The sequence below is a fragment of the Bacillus rossius genome, chromosome 2 (assembly GCF_032445375.1).
Source record: "Bacillus rossius redtenbacheri isolate Brsri chromosome 2, Brsri_v3, whole genome shotgun sequence".
In the NCBI taxonomy this organism is placed as follows: domain Eukaryota; kingdom Metazoa; phylum Arthropoda; class Insecta; order Phasmatodea; family Bacillidae; genus Bacillus; species Bacillus rossius.
The window spans coordinates 1,782,958-1,800,129 of NC_086331.1; the positions used below are offsets into that span (position 1 = coordinate 1,782,958).

General features: G+C 44.3%; 1 protein-coding gene across 1 annotated transcript in view; it reads right to left on the bottom strand.

The window, feature by feature from the left end:
- Window positions 1-17,172, bottom strand: part of LOC134529023 (leucine-rich repeat neuronal protein 3-like) — a 275,127-nt gene that overhangs the window by 139,789 nt on the left and 118,166 nt on the right. Inside the window, exon 2 of the mRNA XM_063362701.1 lies at window positions 9,885-9,965. The gene's annotated coding sequence lies outside the window, so the exon portion shown is untranslated. The remainder of the gene's footprint in view (window positions 1-9,884; window positions 9,966-17,172) is intronic.

Below are 17,172 nucleotides of genomic sequence, written 5' to 3' on the forward strand. Positions count from 1 at the left end.
ATAAAATAACCACAACAAGCATGTTTTAATGCTTTTTGGTTGCAACTAAAAGTTTATAGAATACATGATAAATAAGTTCACAAAAAGATTTTTAAGTTCCAAAATAAGTCACAAAAATTAAAATTACTTCTTCTTAAAAGGTCTATTTAATGAGATTTTTTAAATCTATCTTTGTCAAACAGGCAGCATACAAAGTACCACATTCATATAGCGCACCTAAAAAAGATATCTGAATAATTTTGAGGAATATTATACCAGATTTTGGCTTAACTTAACATTTCCTCCTAAAGTAGAAGAGAAGCAATGGACGCTAATTTAGCTGGGCGTATTTTAACTGAAAATACAATCAGTATATTGAAAGCCGGAAGCCGGCCAGAGAGGAACATAACACGATTAATGCTCTTTGATGTACTTTCACGAGATGTCATCTCCATTCCGGATATCGAAAAATCACGAGCGATGAGTCGCAGAGCAGACACACGTGTCCCTCAGCCACTCTGCCAGCGGCCATAAGCGTGTCCCAGAGCTGTCCCTCAGCCACTCTGCCAGCGGCCATAAGCGTGTCCCAGAGCTGCCGCTCAGCCACTCTGCCAGCGGCCATAAGCGTGTCCCAGAGCTGTCCCTCAGCCACTCTGCCAGCGGCCATAAGCGTGTCCCAGAGCTGTCCCTCAGCCACTCTGCCAGCGGCCATTAGCGTGTCCCAGAGCTGTCCCTCAGCCACTCTGCCAGCGGCCATAAGCGTGTCCCAGAGCTGCCGCTCAGCCACTCTGCCAGCGGCCATAAGCGTGTCCCAGAGCTGTCCCTCAGCCACTCTGCCAGCGGCCATAAGCGTGTCCCAGAGCTGCCGCTCAGCCACTCTGCCAGCGGCCATAAGCGTGTCCCAGAGCTGTCCCTCAGCCACTCTGCCAGCGGCCATAAGCGTGTCCCAGAGCTGTCCCTCAGCCACTCTGCCAGCGGCCATAAGCGTGTCCCAGAGCTGCCGCTCAGCCACTCTGCCAGCGGCCATAAGCGTGTCCCAGAGCTGCCGCTCAGCCACTCTGCCAGCGGCCATAAGCGTGTCCCAGAGCTGCCGCTCAGCCACTCTGCCAGCGGCCATAAGCGTGTCCCAGAGCTGTCCCTCAGCCACTCTGCCAGGGGCCATAAGCGTGTCCCAGAGCTGTCCCTCAGCCACTCTGCCAGCGGCCATAAGCGTGTCCCAGAGCTGTCCCTCAGCCACTCTGCCAGCGGCCATAAGCGTGTCCCAGAGCTGTCCCTCAGCCACTCTGCCAGGGGCCATAAGCGTGTCCCAGAGCTGTCCCTCAGCCACTCTGCCAGCGGCCATAAGCGTGTCCCAGAGCTGTCCCTCAGCCACTCTGCCAGCGGCCATAAGCGTGTCCCAGAGCTGTCCCTCAGCCACTCTGCCAGCGGCCATAAGCGTGTCCCAGAGCTGTCCCTCAGCCACTCTGCCAGCGGCCATAAGCGTGTCCCAGAGCTGTCCCTCAGCCACTCTGCCAGCGGCCATAAGCGTGTCCCAGAGCTGTCCCTCAGCCACTCTGCCAGCGGCCATAAGCGTGTCCCAGAGCTGTCCCTCAGCCACTCTGCCAGCGGCCATAAGCGTGTCCCAGAGCTGTCCCTCAGCCACTCTGCCAGCGGCCATAAGCGTGTCCCAGAGCTGTCCCTCAGCCACTCTGCCAGCGGCCATAAGCGTGTCCCAGAGCTGTCCCTCAGCCACTCTGCCAGCGGCCATAAGCGTGTCCCAGAGCTGTCCCTCAGCCACTTTGCCAGCGGCCATAAGCGTGTCCCAGAGCTGCCGCTCAGCCACTTTGCCAGCGGCCATAAGCGTGTCCCAGAGCTGTCCCTCAGCCACTCTGCCAGCGGCCATAAGCGTGTCCCAGAGCTGTCCCTCAGCCACTCTGCCAGGGGCCATAAGCGTGTCCCAGAGCTGTCCCTCAGCCACTCTGCCAGCGGCCATAAGCGTGTCCCAGAGCTGTCCCTCAGCCACTCTGCCAGCGGCCATAAGCGTGTCCCAGAGCTGCCGCTCAGCCACTCTGCCAGCGGCCATAATCGTGTCCCAGAGCTGTCCCTCAGCCACTCTGCCAGCGGCCATAAGCGTGTCCCAGAGCTGCCGCTCAGCCACTCTGCCAGCGGATATAAGCGTGTCCCAGAGCTGCCGCTCAGCCACTCTGCCAGCGGCCATAAGCGTGTCCCAGAGCTGTCCCTCAGCCACTCTGCCAGCGGCCATAAGCGTGTCCCAGAGCTGTCCCTCAGCCACTCTGCCAGCGGCCATAAGCGTGTCCCAGAGCTGTCCCTCAGCCACTCTGCCAGCTGCCATAAGCGTGTCCCAGAGCTGTCCCTCAGCCACTCTGCCAGCGGCCATAAGCGTGTCCCAGAGCTGTCCCTCAGCCACTCTGCCAGCGGCCATAAGCGTGTCCCAGAGCTGCCGCTCAGCCACTCTGCCAGCGGCCATAAGCGTGTCCCAGAGCTGTCCCTCAGCCACTCTGCCAGCGGCCATAAGCGTGTCCCAGAGCTGTCCCTCAGCCACTCTGCCAGCGGCCATAAGCGTGTCCCAGAGCTGTCCCTCAGCCACTCTGCCAGCGGCCATTAGCGTGTCCCAGAGCTGTCCCTCAGCCACTCTGCCAGCGGCCATAAGCGTGTCCCAGAGCTGTCCCTCAGCCACTCTGCCAGCGGCCATAAGCGTGTCCCAGAGCTGTCCCTCAGCCACTCTGCCAGCGGCCATAAGCGTGTCCCAGAGCTGCCGCTCAGCCACTCTGCCAGCGGCCATAAGCGTGTCCCAGAGCTGTCCCTCAGCCACTCTGCCAGCGGCCATAAGCGTGTCCCAGAGCTGTCCCTCAGCCACTCTGCCAGCGGCCATAAGCGTGTCCCAGAGCTGCCGCTCAGCCACTCTGCCAGCGGCCATAAGCGTGTCCCAGAGCTGCCGCTCAGCCACTCTGCCAGCGGCCATAAGCGTGTCCCAGAGCTGTCCCTCAGCCTCTCTGCCAGCGGCCATAAGCGTGTCCCAGAGCTGCCGCTCAGCCACTCTGCCAGCGGCCATAAGCGTGTCCCAGAGCTGCCGCTCAGCCACTCTGCCAGCGGCCATAAGCGTGTCCCAGAGCTGCCGCTCAGCCACTCTGCCAGCGGCCATAAGCGTGTCCCAGAGCTGTCCCTCAGCCACTCTGCCAGCGGCCATAAGCGTGTCCCAGAGCTGTCCCTCAGCCACTCTGCCAGCGGTCATAAGCGTGTCCCAGAGCTGTCCCTCAGCCACTCTGCCAGCGGCCATAAGCGTGTCCCAGAGCTGCCGCTCAGCCACTCTGCCAGCGGCCATAAGCGTGTCCCAGAGCTGCCGCTCAGCCACTCTGCCAGCGGCCATAAGCGTGTCCCAGAGCTGCCGCTCAGCAACTCTGCCAGCGGCCATAAGCGTGTCCCAGAGCTGCCGCTCAGCCACTCTGCCAGCGGCCATAAGCGTGTCCCAGAGCTGAGGCTCAGCCACTCTGCCAGCGGCCATAAGCGTGTCCCAGAGCTGTCCCTCAGCCACTCTGCCAGCGGCCATAAGCGTGTCCCAGAGCTGTCCCTCAGCCACTCTGCCAGCGGCCATAAGCGTGTCCCAGAGCTGCCGCTCAGCCACTCTGCCAGCGGCCATAAGCGTGTCCCAGAGCTGCCGCTCAGCCACTCTGCCAGCGGCCATAAGCGTGTCCCAGAGCTGTCCCTCAGCCACTCTGCCAGCGGCCATAAGCGTGTCCCAGAGCTGTCCCTCAGCCACTCTGCCAGCGGCCATAAGCGTGTCCCAGAGCTGTCCCTCAGCCACTCTGCCAGCGGCCATAAGCGTGTCCCAGAGCTGTCCCTCAGCCACTCTGCCAGCGGCCATAAGCGTGTCCCAGAGCTGTCCCTCAGCCACTCTGCCAGCGGCCATAAGCGTGTCCCAGAGCTGTCCCTCAACCACTCTGCCAGCGGCCATAAGCGTGTCCCAGAGCTGTCCCTCAACCACTCTGCCAGCGGCCATAAGCGTGTCCCAGAGCTGTCCCTCAGCCACTCTGCCAGCGGCCATAAGCGTGTCCCAGAGCTGTCCCTCAGCCACTCTGCCAGCGGCCATAAGCGTGTCCCAGAGCTGTCCCTCAGCCACTCTGCCAGCGGCCATAAGCGTGTCCCAGAGCTGTCCCTCAGCCACTCTGCCAGCGGCCATAAGCGTGTCCCAGAGCTGCCGCTCAGCCACTCTGCCAGCGGCCATAAGCGTGTCCCAGAGCTGCCGCTCAGCCACTCTGCCAGCGGCCATAAGCGTGTCCCAGAGCTGTCCCTCAGCCACTCTGCCAGCGGCCATAAGCGTGTCCCAGAGCTGCCGCTCAGCCACTCTGCCAGCGGCCATAAGCGTGTCCCAGAGCTGCCGCTCAGCCACTCTGCCAGCGGCCATAAGCGTGTCCCAGAGCTGTCCCTCAGCCACTCTGCCAGCGGCCATAAGCGTGTCCCAGAGCTGTCCCTCAGCCACTCTGCCAGCGGCCATAAGCGTGTCCCAGAGCTGTCCCTCAACCACTCTGCCAGCGGCCATAAGCGTGTCCCAGAGCTGTCCCTCAACCACTCTGCCAGCGGCCATAAGCGTGTCCCAGAGCTGTCCCTCAGCCACTCTGCCAGCGGCCATAAGCGTGTCCCAGAGCTGTCCCTCAGCCACTCTGCCAGCGGCCATAAGCGTGTCCCAGAGCTGTCCCTCAGCCACTCTGCCAGCGGCCATAAGCGTGTCCCAGAGCTGTCCCTCAGCCACTCTGCCAGCGGCCATAAGCGTGTCCCAGAGCTGTCCCTCAGCCACTCTGCCAGCGGCCATAAGCGTGTCCCAGAGCTGTCCCTCAGCCACTCTGCCAGCGGCCATAAGCGTGTCCCAGAGCTGTCCCTCAGCCACTCTGCCAGCGGCCATAAGCGTGTCCCAGAGCTGTCCCTCAGCCACTCTGCCAGCGGCCATAAGCGTGTCCCAGAGCTGTCCCTCAGCCACTCTGCCAGCGGCCATAAGCGTGTCCCAGAGCTGTCCCTCAGCCACTCTGCCAGGGGGGAGGGAGATCGTAACAAATTTTAGAAATTTGAAATTCGTAATGCCTCAAAATACTTTTGCATTTAAAAAAACCAAAATCCCTCAAAGAGAGTTAAATCCCTAATCCACAATCCTGAAATAATCCTTTGAGGACTTTTAACCTCATCCATTAGGATATCATGGTAGCCATTTCGAATTGTGATGTCATCATTGAAATTTTAATCAAGACCGCCATCTCGAAAATCCGCAATTTTCATCAGGAAATTTTGGAGAAATTTAAAATTCTTAAAAAATTAATTACATTTTAATTAAAAGATTCCGCCATTTTGAAATTATGACGTTATGTCAGCCATCTTGAAATTTCGTAATTATTATTCCAAATTTTCAGAAGAAAATCTTAATTCATTAAAAAATTATTTAAATTACATTTTTAAAATTTTAAATTAAAAACGCACTTACATCATGGAAACCTCGTTTCAACTCGGTGAGAGCAAAATAAAATGGTGACGGAACCTTCCTCCACGGAAGCCACCGACAGACTGACCTCCCATCACCTAGTATGACGTCACGTCCGCCATTTTGTTTCTGTGTGCCAGAGTCCACCATCTTGGATTATGAACAACTGATAAGAAACTAAATGTAAATAACATAAAATTTATTAAAATTTTTAGTTACGAAGACTGGTAGGATAAAAATTATGCAAGTAATATTTTTATAATGTTCAATTTATAAGGTTTTGGAACTACATAATCTCTCTATGCTAAGTAGCAGTAAGGAAAATAGTTAAAAAGTCTCTTTTGACAATTTTCTCCCATATCTGCATAACTACCTTATTTAGATCCAAACATTATACACATATGAATTACTTATATGCTCAAATAAACAAAACAGTTAATAATATGACTCTCTAGGGGCCAGATCACCTATGGTTACTGCTGTATCCTTTAAATTAGCATTATATATTTTCACAAATAATATTAATAATAAATTTGTATCTGAACAATTATTTTGTTGCTATTGATAGAGACATTATTTAAAACTGAACACGAGCGTATGGATGATGTTTAACTGAACAAAGTTTTACACCACCACAAAATATGTCGCATAAAGTCAAATTATTACATAGATATGATTGGCAGCAATACCTTGACTTTCCATACACTCCTCTGATGTGTAGTGCCCCCTGTTACTTCAAAAAGATTGTGTTTTGACAGCCACAAGATTTGCGGTGGTTTAACAAATTTGCTCAATTAAACATTAGCCGGGAGATAGGTGCGCTCTCTTAAATACAGTTTCTGTTTGCAATAAAATCACTATTCAGCTTCAACTTGAAGCGCGTACAGCAGCCCTGGGAAGCCGGTGATGCCATTATGCTCGGTCTCATGCAACATTGTGTTTTCTTTCGATTTTTATCATTACGTATTTTCCTAATGGCTATTCCTCCCTTGCATTTGTTGTTCTGACACAAATTGTTTCAACAGATAATTACTTTTTGAAATGCCATGGGTGATGATGATTACGAATATTTGCGCGCCTTTTTTTACATCCGCGATGTTTCGCTCAGTGTAATTTTTTTTTTATATATATATTTGTGGCCGAACAACCAAATCAAGGCAGTTATCGCGCTTAAATGTTATAAAAAGCCCTAAAATAAAATGAATGACCGAAGGAAAAGTAAATAAAAGTGCAAATGACGCCTGGGACCAAGCCGCGGGAGCTGGGTGGCGACTCGTCGTGAGCGCGGAGCGGCGCATCACGCATCAGTTACGCCCCCCGGCGCGCGGCTGAAGCATGTCTTTTGTTCGGCCGCAGCGGCTATCGACCGCCCCCTGCCGGCCGAGCACAAACACTCCCCTGCATGCAGCTGCTCTGCTCGTGTAACTGGGAGGCCACCTAGCACTTCGCACTTCTGCCACGACTAAACTGAACAACACGCGCAATAACAAGCTGGGGGAAAAAACACGATCTATATTGAAAATGTCTTTGCAAATTTTCATTAAAAAAAAAATTGGTTGTCTGTAAAGTCGGCTTACGTGACAACGTCATAACAAAACATTGATGAAATGATTGCATACTTTTATGAAAAAAATTGAATCATTTTTTATTGAATTATCACTATTTTGTATGGATTCAAAGAAGGAGTGAAATGAAATCTACAATCTAATTGATCAATTTATTTTTATTTGCACTCATTAATTCAAATATGTTTATTACTTTAACGAAGAGATTGTTTTAACTATAACTTTTATACATGTTTGCTATTTAACTTCTTGCAATCTGTGTTATTCTGTTAAGGATATGACGATGATAGGAAAAGTAGGAAACGAATGGGAGTGTTTCAAGTTTAATGTGCCTCGAAAAAGTCAAATCGATGGTTGTTCCAATCGAGTGGAAGAGAGATAGATGCGACGCAAGCGTACAATGAGCGTAACGGGACACAGCGTAACAGAACACTTTTTCGTGCGTGCAGCCGGCGTTCACCGATTTATTAGACGTTGTCACGTCAAAAAATTAAGTCAAAATTTAGTGTTTCCAGCGATAGGTAAATTTCAGCACTAGCGTCACTTCATTAAAGAGCTTGTCCGAGAGTCAGGAGTGGGGAACTCAATACCTCTCCCCTCAGCACTATTTAGTGCTCCACTCCTGAGCTTGGAACTTTTTGTTACGATCAGATGATCGCATAACCCTTCCGGCTGCTAATATGTTTTACTTAAAACAAAAGTCTTGTCTGTCAATTGACGTATTATAACGTGGACTTTGCCTGGTAATGGGGGTGCGGCAGTGTAGTGGTCGAAACACTTCCCCCTTTACTATAAGTTGCATTGATCTCCCCGGCTGTTTCACGAACCTTTTTACTTTTTATGTTTTTATCAAATATTTTCTTAAGTGTAAAACAACAGATAAAAATTCGCACGTACTGCTTGCTAGTTAAATCTACGACAGCAAAAGGCCTTTTAGTCCGCAAGCAAGCTATTACAAGCTGCCTCGAAATGTTACCTGAAATGATTTTCTCATACACACAACACACAGTCAATGTTTTCTATCTGTGGAAATGTGAACTGTAATTCATAATTATACAGATGTTTATTTTTGTGATGAGTACTTTACTCGTTCTGTCTTTCTTCTTGACTTTCTTCATTTTGAGATGTCTGGCTCGCTTCAGAGCCCGTAACAGTTAGACATAATAAAATATTAGGTACTATTTTTTTTTAATTAATTCGTTTTTATTGTATTTCTGTATTTTTGTAGAACATGCTGACATCTAAATGCAAAATTTTACAGTCTAAACCAATCTATTATTTGAAAAAATTAGATGACATCTTCTAAACTGAGAAACGAATCTATGGTCTGGTATATTTATTTTTGGAGTTTCTCTGTTACGCTTTTTTTTTTTTTGTATTCCGTCAGTTTTACATACAGAAAGAATATTATTTCATCTGTAACATAACAAAATATTAACTATTTGCCGAATTTTTCGTAAACGCTTCCGGTAAACTATAGTAACTAATATTATGGGTATTTACTGCCTTGTAAAAAATATAATTATTTCTATAGCTGTGCTAGTCATTAAAATAGCAAATATTAATGAGTCATAAATATATACTTAGTAATATTATTGTTATCTGTGAAGCCATCTGAATGTGTACATTTTACGTGGCCTTTAATATTGGACCTATTTCAATAAAAACATAGCTTAGTAGTGATATTTTATCTAGCATTATTACAAGTCTTCTGTGTACTATGTATTTTTGGTGTAATAGTAACTACTTCATTTTTTATGTAGATTGTTGATACGCAAATATAACTTTCGTATAATGTTTTTAACATTATATAAATAGGTACTGCTAATTTGAACCCTGGCAAGAATCCGAACCCAGTACTACAAAGGACGTGTTTTTTAGCAATACAGTGAATTTATATTAATGTACTAATTTACTAATATTAAAAATACATGATTATTTCAATTCCATTTACAAAATGTTTATACAGTCTACAAGAATACGCTTCCCTTGAAATGATCGGCTTTAACGATTTTCACACCTCAACTCTTAGGGTTTTTTTATCTCTCGTGCATAGAAAAACCGAAATAAGAAAATTCATTAAGGACCAAGCCTTCGTAAATTCCATGAATGTAGCTGAGCGAAAATCCTATAATTCATTTGTTGCTGTTGTTGGAAATTTTCTGGCCAACGAAAAGCAGAAAACTATGTTGAAATGGTAAACAATATGCTTAATAATTTCAAATCCCTTGGGTGCAACATGATTATTAAGGTGCACTATTTACATAGCCACCTTGACTGTTTTCCTGAAAATTTAGGAGACAGCATAAAGGAGCAAGGTGTAAGATTTCATCAAGATATTAAAATTATGGAGGAACACTGTCAAGGAAGATGGGGTACGCACATGATGGCAGATTATTACTGGATTTTTAATAGAGACTGTTCCGATATATATTCAAGAAGTTCACGAAAAAGAAGCTTCCGAAGTGTTGAGTGACTAGTTGGTTCCATCGATTACTTGGTACTATCTTTGTATATATATAACTTAATATTAGTAGGAATATACTAATAATATTTATAAAATAAATTTTTATTTGTATAATATAATGATATTTGTATAATATAATCATATTTGTGTAATTTTAATAATAAAAATTTCATGTTTAATTTTAGATTTGATTCATGGATTTAACCTAAAATAACGTAAAACGTACATTTCACTAAAACGTCATATCTTATAAATTTGACCTCCTAGGCAAAAACTAATGCCATATTTGAATTTAGGCCACTAAATTCATATGAAATCAGCTCCAAATACCCCAGAACCAAAACTTTTGTCAGCCTGTGTTATCCTTGTATAAATGACTCGACATGTTGCACTGTGACTAAGTACTTACCAAAGCTGGCTGCACGTCTAGACAGCGACACAGGCAGCCAGGCTGCGGCGGTTCGCGAAGGAACCCGCGCTCTGGCGCCGCCTGAACACAGAGAAAACCACTGTCAAACTAATTTACTGTTCATAAAGGTACTGAACATGTAAAAAAAATAGTTAGTTTTAATCACTGTGAAATTAAGAATAATATTTAAAGGCCGTCACATGAATTAATTACATCTTAAGCGATCACTCACGTATAAAATTAATTTTTTTATTAGAAATTATGAAAGTAACCACACTTTAGTTACATTTCCAAAGTGGTGACTTTTTCCTCTTCAAATAATATAATTTCAGTATCTATATAAAATTTTTGATGACATACACACACGATAGCAAAATTTTCTACTAAAATTAGATATATATATTTTTTTATGTTCGTAATGTTAAGGTACCGGAAAAAATTCGTAGTTAATTTCGTGATAGTCTTAAGATTCATATCCGCCCAACTTTCAACTGCTGCTCATGTAGGCTTCTGGCCAATAACTCATGTGCCAACTCTGAGCCAATCAAAAATAACGAAGAAATAGTATTGAATAACAAACATTGTAGTAATTGCAAGTCTGTAGGTCATTGAACCATTCAAGCCACTGTTACCGACACATTTGAATTTATATACGTTATCTGAAACGTAAACGATATTTAAAAAAAAAGGTAATTTTTTCCCGATTTTATGTTTATTTACTTTAAAGAAAAGTCCTTTCATCGGCCCCATGTTCATGAATTTACTTGTATTTAATGTTGTGGTAATAATTTTCTTCGCAAATTGCTAGGCACAACTTTTAGGAATGTTGCAGTGGACTGGGGTCGGTTCAGCGAGAACACTTGCTCATGAAATATGAGCTGCTCTGGCAGACGTGGCCGGGAGATGGCTTGTTTGCCCGCCGGTGCCAGTTTGTTTCTGCAGCGCTGCTCTCTCGCGCGATCGTCTCTGGCAGACCTGGCGCTGCACTCAAGTCCTAGTTAGTGCACTCATTCGTCCGCCCTTCAGCTCTGGCCTAGCCTCCAGTCCAGTGACTTCGCCCAAATGAAAACTAGACAAATATCGGAATCACGATAATTTCATGAATTCATTTGACTCCAGACTCGACTTAAAGAGCCTGTACACAATATCTAGAGACCGGTAAAATTCGCGGGTTCAATGACCTCCAGGATAGACTCCAATATCCTCTACACACTCGGGCAAATGCAAACTGTTCATTGGCTGCTGACTTGTGAGTAGTCTCGACTGGGTGGCCTGTGATTCGACACTTCTATGAGTGAGGGTCTCTAATTGGCCCTCAGTCCTCCAGATTAACAGAGAACCAATGACAGAAGCAGCACTAAGGTATAATTATTTGAATTTTAGCATAACACGAAATGAACCCGCGAATTTTTCAGGTGTCTGCCAATAGCAAAAGCGCTCTCAGAGCACTGACTGGTCGGTAACAAGGTGATGTTGTTGACTGGGTGACCACTCAGGGTCGCCAGGGGCGTGTCAGAGCGCGGCGGACCAATCAGATACTGAAGCGGGTGTCGGCAGCGGTGAGCAACTGCAGGTCAGTGAGCGCGACCACTATAACCACACGGGGCCTAACATCTGGCGGGGCGACAGGATAAGGCATGGCTGCCAATTAGAAATGTTGGCAATGTCTAAATGGTACAAACACGTGTCGCCGTAAGGGTAATGTGCCAGCGCGTCAGCTAAATCGCCTATAAAATATGTCAGAATATAGGAGATATAAAAAAATAAACGAAGTGGCTAGAGGTTAACCAGAGGACTCGTGTTTAGAAGGACCCAGGTGCATACCCACTAGTCCTGCGATTCTGATTCTTTTCTTCTTCTTTTTTTTGTTTTCGTTAATTTCCAAAATCATTCCACGCAAATCCTGGGAGGGTTTCTTACCCCACGTAATGGCAATTACTCTCTATATTAAATTATTTTGCTTGCATAATTTCGGGTTTTTGTTGATTATTTAAACACATCTCAGTAAATAATAATGTAAATATTCATCCATTAAAAAACTTAAATCTCTGAAAGTTCTTCACTGATTGCTTTGAAATTATGAAAGCAAAATAATTTACGATACTACCCCCTCAATTACCCTACATTGTATTGTTGTGAATGTGTCTATCTCTCATTAACTCACTGTCGAGGTTATGAGACACAAAGTATATTTTAAAATTCACAGCTTGTGAATGGACGGAAAGAGCCGGGATTACGTAATCGAGTAAATTTCAGCCCATTGTTATCACGAAGTTCAATTCATGTGCCACTTAACATCTCCGTGCAAAACCGTTCAAAGTGAAACTATAACATTTACGTTTCCTGATTGTTGCTCCAATTTTTTTTTAATTTTACAGTCCATACCATCTTTCACATAAAGTAACTATGGCAAACTGCTTCAACCAGTAATTTTAATAAATAGAAAAACATCAAACTAAACTGAACAAAAAATGTTCAAAAAACTATATTATTTAAAATTTAAATCATAAACTGACCAGGATAATGGCATAGTTGTCACTACGTCACACCGTATTTCAATTCTAAAATCTAATTTTACGAGAGTATTAACCATATTTATGCACTTCAATGGTAAATACTTATTAGTCATAATATATATTTATCTGAAACCTACAAATGAGAAATATTGTCCACATTTAAGATTTTTTTCAGTCTTTGTTGAATCTGTATTCCCCAAACATGATATTCCCCTGCTACGCGACCAGGACTGCTCCGAGCGGCAGACGGCAGGACGTGTGGCTGGTTGCATAACCAGGCGGCGGGACGCTGTGACGTCTGCGGCGCACCAGGCGCGCGTCTGTTAGACGTGTTTCTGCGCCAATCACGCCCGGCCGCCTTGCTCACCTCTGCGAACTTCCGTCTGTGTCAAAGTGTTTGTTTTCTGAATCATTTTTTCAACGGAGAAGATTGATTTAAAACCTTTTATTTGGACACGCGTCATAGAGAAAATCTAAAAAATGGACAAAAAAATTGGTTGTCTGTAAAGTCGGTTTACGGACGATAGTTTAACGTGACAACGTCATAACAAAACATTGATGAAGTGATTGCATACTTTATGGATAAAATTGAATAATTTTTATTTTAATAATAAAAAAATAAATACTTGAAATTATACTAGTAATCAGATTTTTAAAATGCAAGAATAATTAACCTTTATTGCCGAAATTGTTGTCGTAATAATCAATGAAAACCACATTAACTTTTCACTTCACTTTATAAACAGTCGAGTGGAAGAGAGATAGATGCGCCGCAAGCGTACAATGAGCGTAACGGGACAATGTGCGTAACGGGACACTTTTTCGTGCGTGTAGCCGGCGTTCATCGATTTATTAGACGTTGTCACGTCAAAATGTGAATACGCAAACACACAGAGGACAAGCCAAAATCCGCCGATGGCAATAGTTAACTGCCTCTACTGCACAGTGATCCACGTGGAAGGAACTAAACAGAGCTATATGAAAGCACAAACCAGCGCAGCGGGCTGACAGCCACAGTAACAGTAAATTCAAACAAACAACAACCTTGGACAACTCAGCGAAAAACAAACGAAAACAATTATTAGAGACCTGAAAAATTCGCGGGTTCATTTCGTGTTATGCTAAAATTCAAATAATTATACTTTAGTGCTGCTTCTGTCATTGGTCCACTGTTAATCTGGAGGACTGAGTGCCAATTAGAGACCCCCACTCATAGAAGTGTCGAATCACAGGCCACCCAGTCGAGACGACTCACAAGTCAACAGCTAATGAACAGTTGGCATTTGCCCGAGTGTGGAGAGGATATTGGAGTCTATCCTGGAGGTCTTTTAACACGCGAATTTTACCGGTCTCTACCAATGATGATACTAAACAGACAAACAACGGCGATGCAGATACACAAAGGCGAACTCAGCGATGGAATTAAACAGGTTATTATGGCAACACAACGACGATAACACAAACGTTTCTGGGAATGACATCTGCCCCCGTCATCACGCACATAACGCGGTTGTCGTTGTGTTGTTTTGAATAATTGGCATTTTCGGATTACTCGCCTCTGCTTCTCAGGTATTTAATATTATTTCAAAAATCCTCGAGAAAATAAATGGGTGATTTGGAGTTGACCAGTGGCTTTAATACGTTTTGTTCAGTTTTGAATAAACAGTGATGTGATCTACGGATATTGTATCATAATATACAACAAATTCTGATGTTGTTAAGAAGAGGGGGCGACTCCGAATGACGCCATCTTTGATTCAACTGTTGTTACATCATAAAAATGGTTTATCGGTTATGAGTAAGTATGCCCTCGGTTAGTAAGATGCCACGTTGAAGATCTTTAATTTTGCTTATTTTTTGTCATTTTTAAAAATGATTTTAACACTGAACGCCAATGCCATTTCAGAGGAAAATATTTGCTGCAGACAGTCACTTAAACACTAAGCATTCCGTTAAAAAGTGGGATTATTAAGAAATTTGATAAGCCCATATTTTTAATTCTCGGGTATCGCAATAACTGAGGCGAATTAAAAGGTTTATGTTTCCTGAAGAAGTCAGGAATTGCAAAGCATATTTCTTATTGATTTTGCCGAAACTAAACAGCTTTGGCAAGTACAATGTTGTCTCATTTTCAAAATCAAAATAGATGAACATGTTTCTGCTAGTTGCCAAAATCTTTTTTCTCAGAAACGCCACTAAAATATGTGCTATGGCTTTAAGAAAAGTAATTACCAATATTAAGCAGATGAATATTTATTATGACATAAAAACTGTTTAAACAGTGGCTATGGCGCGTACAATCAAGAGTTTTCCACGCATTAAAAGGGAGTTTAAACATACACCTTAACTGTGGCTATAGAGTAGGCGTGCAAGACGAGCAGTAGAAGAGTGTCAAGCTACGTATCATTGGACGGTGTAGTTTCCAGTAGAACCATCATGGCGGCCGACGTTGACTCGTCAGAATTACAAAAGCGAACGGCAGTTAGTGTCGCGAAGTGTATGACATTTCTTTACAAGTGAATTCAACTATGTTTGCATCTAATTTCTGGTGAATATGATACTTTTTAAATAAAAACCCGTGTCTTTCTGAGTACCATTAAAATAAAACAAATGGCTAAAACACGGAAATTTCGCGGATTCTTAAGGTCATCAGTGAGACTGCAAACATCTATACCTGAGCATTGCTTTGCTGATAGGTTCACAAATATTAAGCTACTCGCTTCTACGACTGTAAGCCATTCAACTACCAGCCGGCAGTAGAGAGTTCGACTCAGTCGAAGGAAGTTAAGGCGTTGGCGTAAGAAGTCAGCCAGTAGGAAAGCAGATGTGGTGCTATTGTGAGTGTTATCCGGGCCTCTACTGCAGAGCGTTGTTCACGCCAGCTGAAGGCAAATCGTTCGCGAAAGATGAGAATCGATCTTCGTCCTCGCTGTGCGTGTGGGTTCGCCCCGGCCAGAAGTGCGAAGGAGAATAAAATGCGATCGTGCGTATCGATGTTGGTCGGCGCGTGACGCCTGAGTCGATACGAGGCCGCGTGGTGTGACGTCACGAGACCGCGCTCACTTGTCGGTGGTATGCCAATGCCCGTGCGAAACATTACAAAACAAAACATCTAAACATGAAAATCAAATTTACTCTAAAACCATTTTTAATTTAAAAATAAAAAAAAATTCCATTTTTAAAAAGTTTCGAGCAAATTTAATAGTTTTGTCAGCAAAGTTCCACTGAAGTGAAGTTGTTTTTAAAGAATCATTTTAATACTGTTTTATTTGATTAATAAATATACCATTAGTTCATGTACGTTTATAATTAGGGGCAGGCAGTTTTCGCGAAAAAATCTGAACACTTGTTAGACTGCAACAAGGTATACCTGCACCTGTGGTTTCTTCCTTGTGATTGGCGGCCGTTTGCGAGAGAAGTCGTCGCCTTGTTTTACCGAGCCACTAAGGACGCGTTTACTTCCGCGCTGATTCACTGTGATTGGTGTTGTAACAAATCGATATGTAGGTACCTGAGAGAAACCCTCCCAATCACGAAACACAGAATATGCTACAGTGTTTTAACTTTCATCTAGTTCCGAAATCTTTTCGCGAAATCTGCATGCCCCTACTTATAATTAGAGACCCGTGAATTTCGCGGATTCAATGACCTCCAGGATAGACTCCAATATCCTCTACACACTCGGGCAAATGCCAACTGTTCATTGGCTGTTGACTTGTGAGTCGTCTCGACTGGGTGGCCTGTGATTCGACATTTCTATGAGTGAGGGTCTCTAATCAGCCTTCAGTCCTCCAGATTAACAGAGAACCAATGACAGAAGCAGCACTAAGGTATAATTATTTGAATTTTAGCATAACACGAAATGAATCGCGATATTCACGGGTTTCTATATATAATATAAAGTAAAAAAATCACATTTTTCGCTAAAAGTGTTCAATGTGGTTAAATGGAATTTTTTTTAAGCGAGTGTTTACTAAGTGTTCAGTTGTCGAGTTGTGATTGTGACTGCAACTCGCCCAAGACGGCAAGGAAAAAGGCGTGTGGTTGTGCGACTCGGTATAACATGGTCCTGGGTTGGTGGCCGGTACAGTTATTCCCGGGAGAGCAGAGGGAAGCAGCTCTCTTCACACGAGACCTCCAAGTCTGTGTTCTTCCGGGCTGTCCCCAGCGAAGCCGTGCTTTCCTTGCAGGCGCCAACTACTGTACGTTCACATCAACTTGTCAGTTACGAATACTTTGATTTAGTTTTTTAAATAGTAACGCCCCAATATAATAACAAAGGATTTAATTTTAAATGGTTGGCCTCGACTTCCCTATTGCTATATACTACTATACATATGCATACATCTTAGATACCGTTTGCTGTTATAAATGTTTTTTAAACAAACTCACAGATTTCATACCTTAAACTTGTGTAATTTAATAACACCTGCATTGATTGACAGTATAACTAATATTATTTAAATATACAAACATCGAAGAAAAAAATAAAATAATAATAATTTAATTTAAAAATAAAATACAAATTTATATCCAGCAAAACTGTGTTTAGCCTCAACTTGATAATCGGACGGAAATTTACGGCGTGCGCAGATTTAACTGCAAATGTTCTGTATCTGATTACCACAACAAATAATGCATTTAAAAAGTTATTTATGTTATTTATGCACACGAGGGACAGTTCTATCAGCTTGAAAAGAAAAATAAATATTACAGAAAATGTGAAATTTACGTTAGATTTGGCTACATAATTTAACTGATGAAGAGATGGC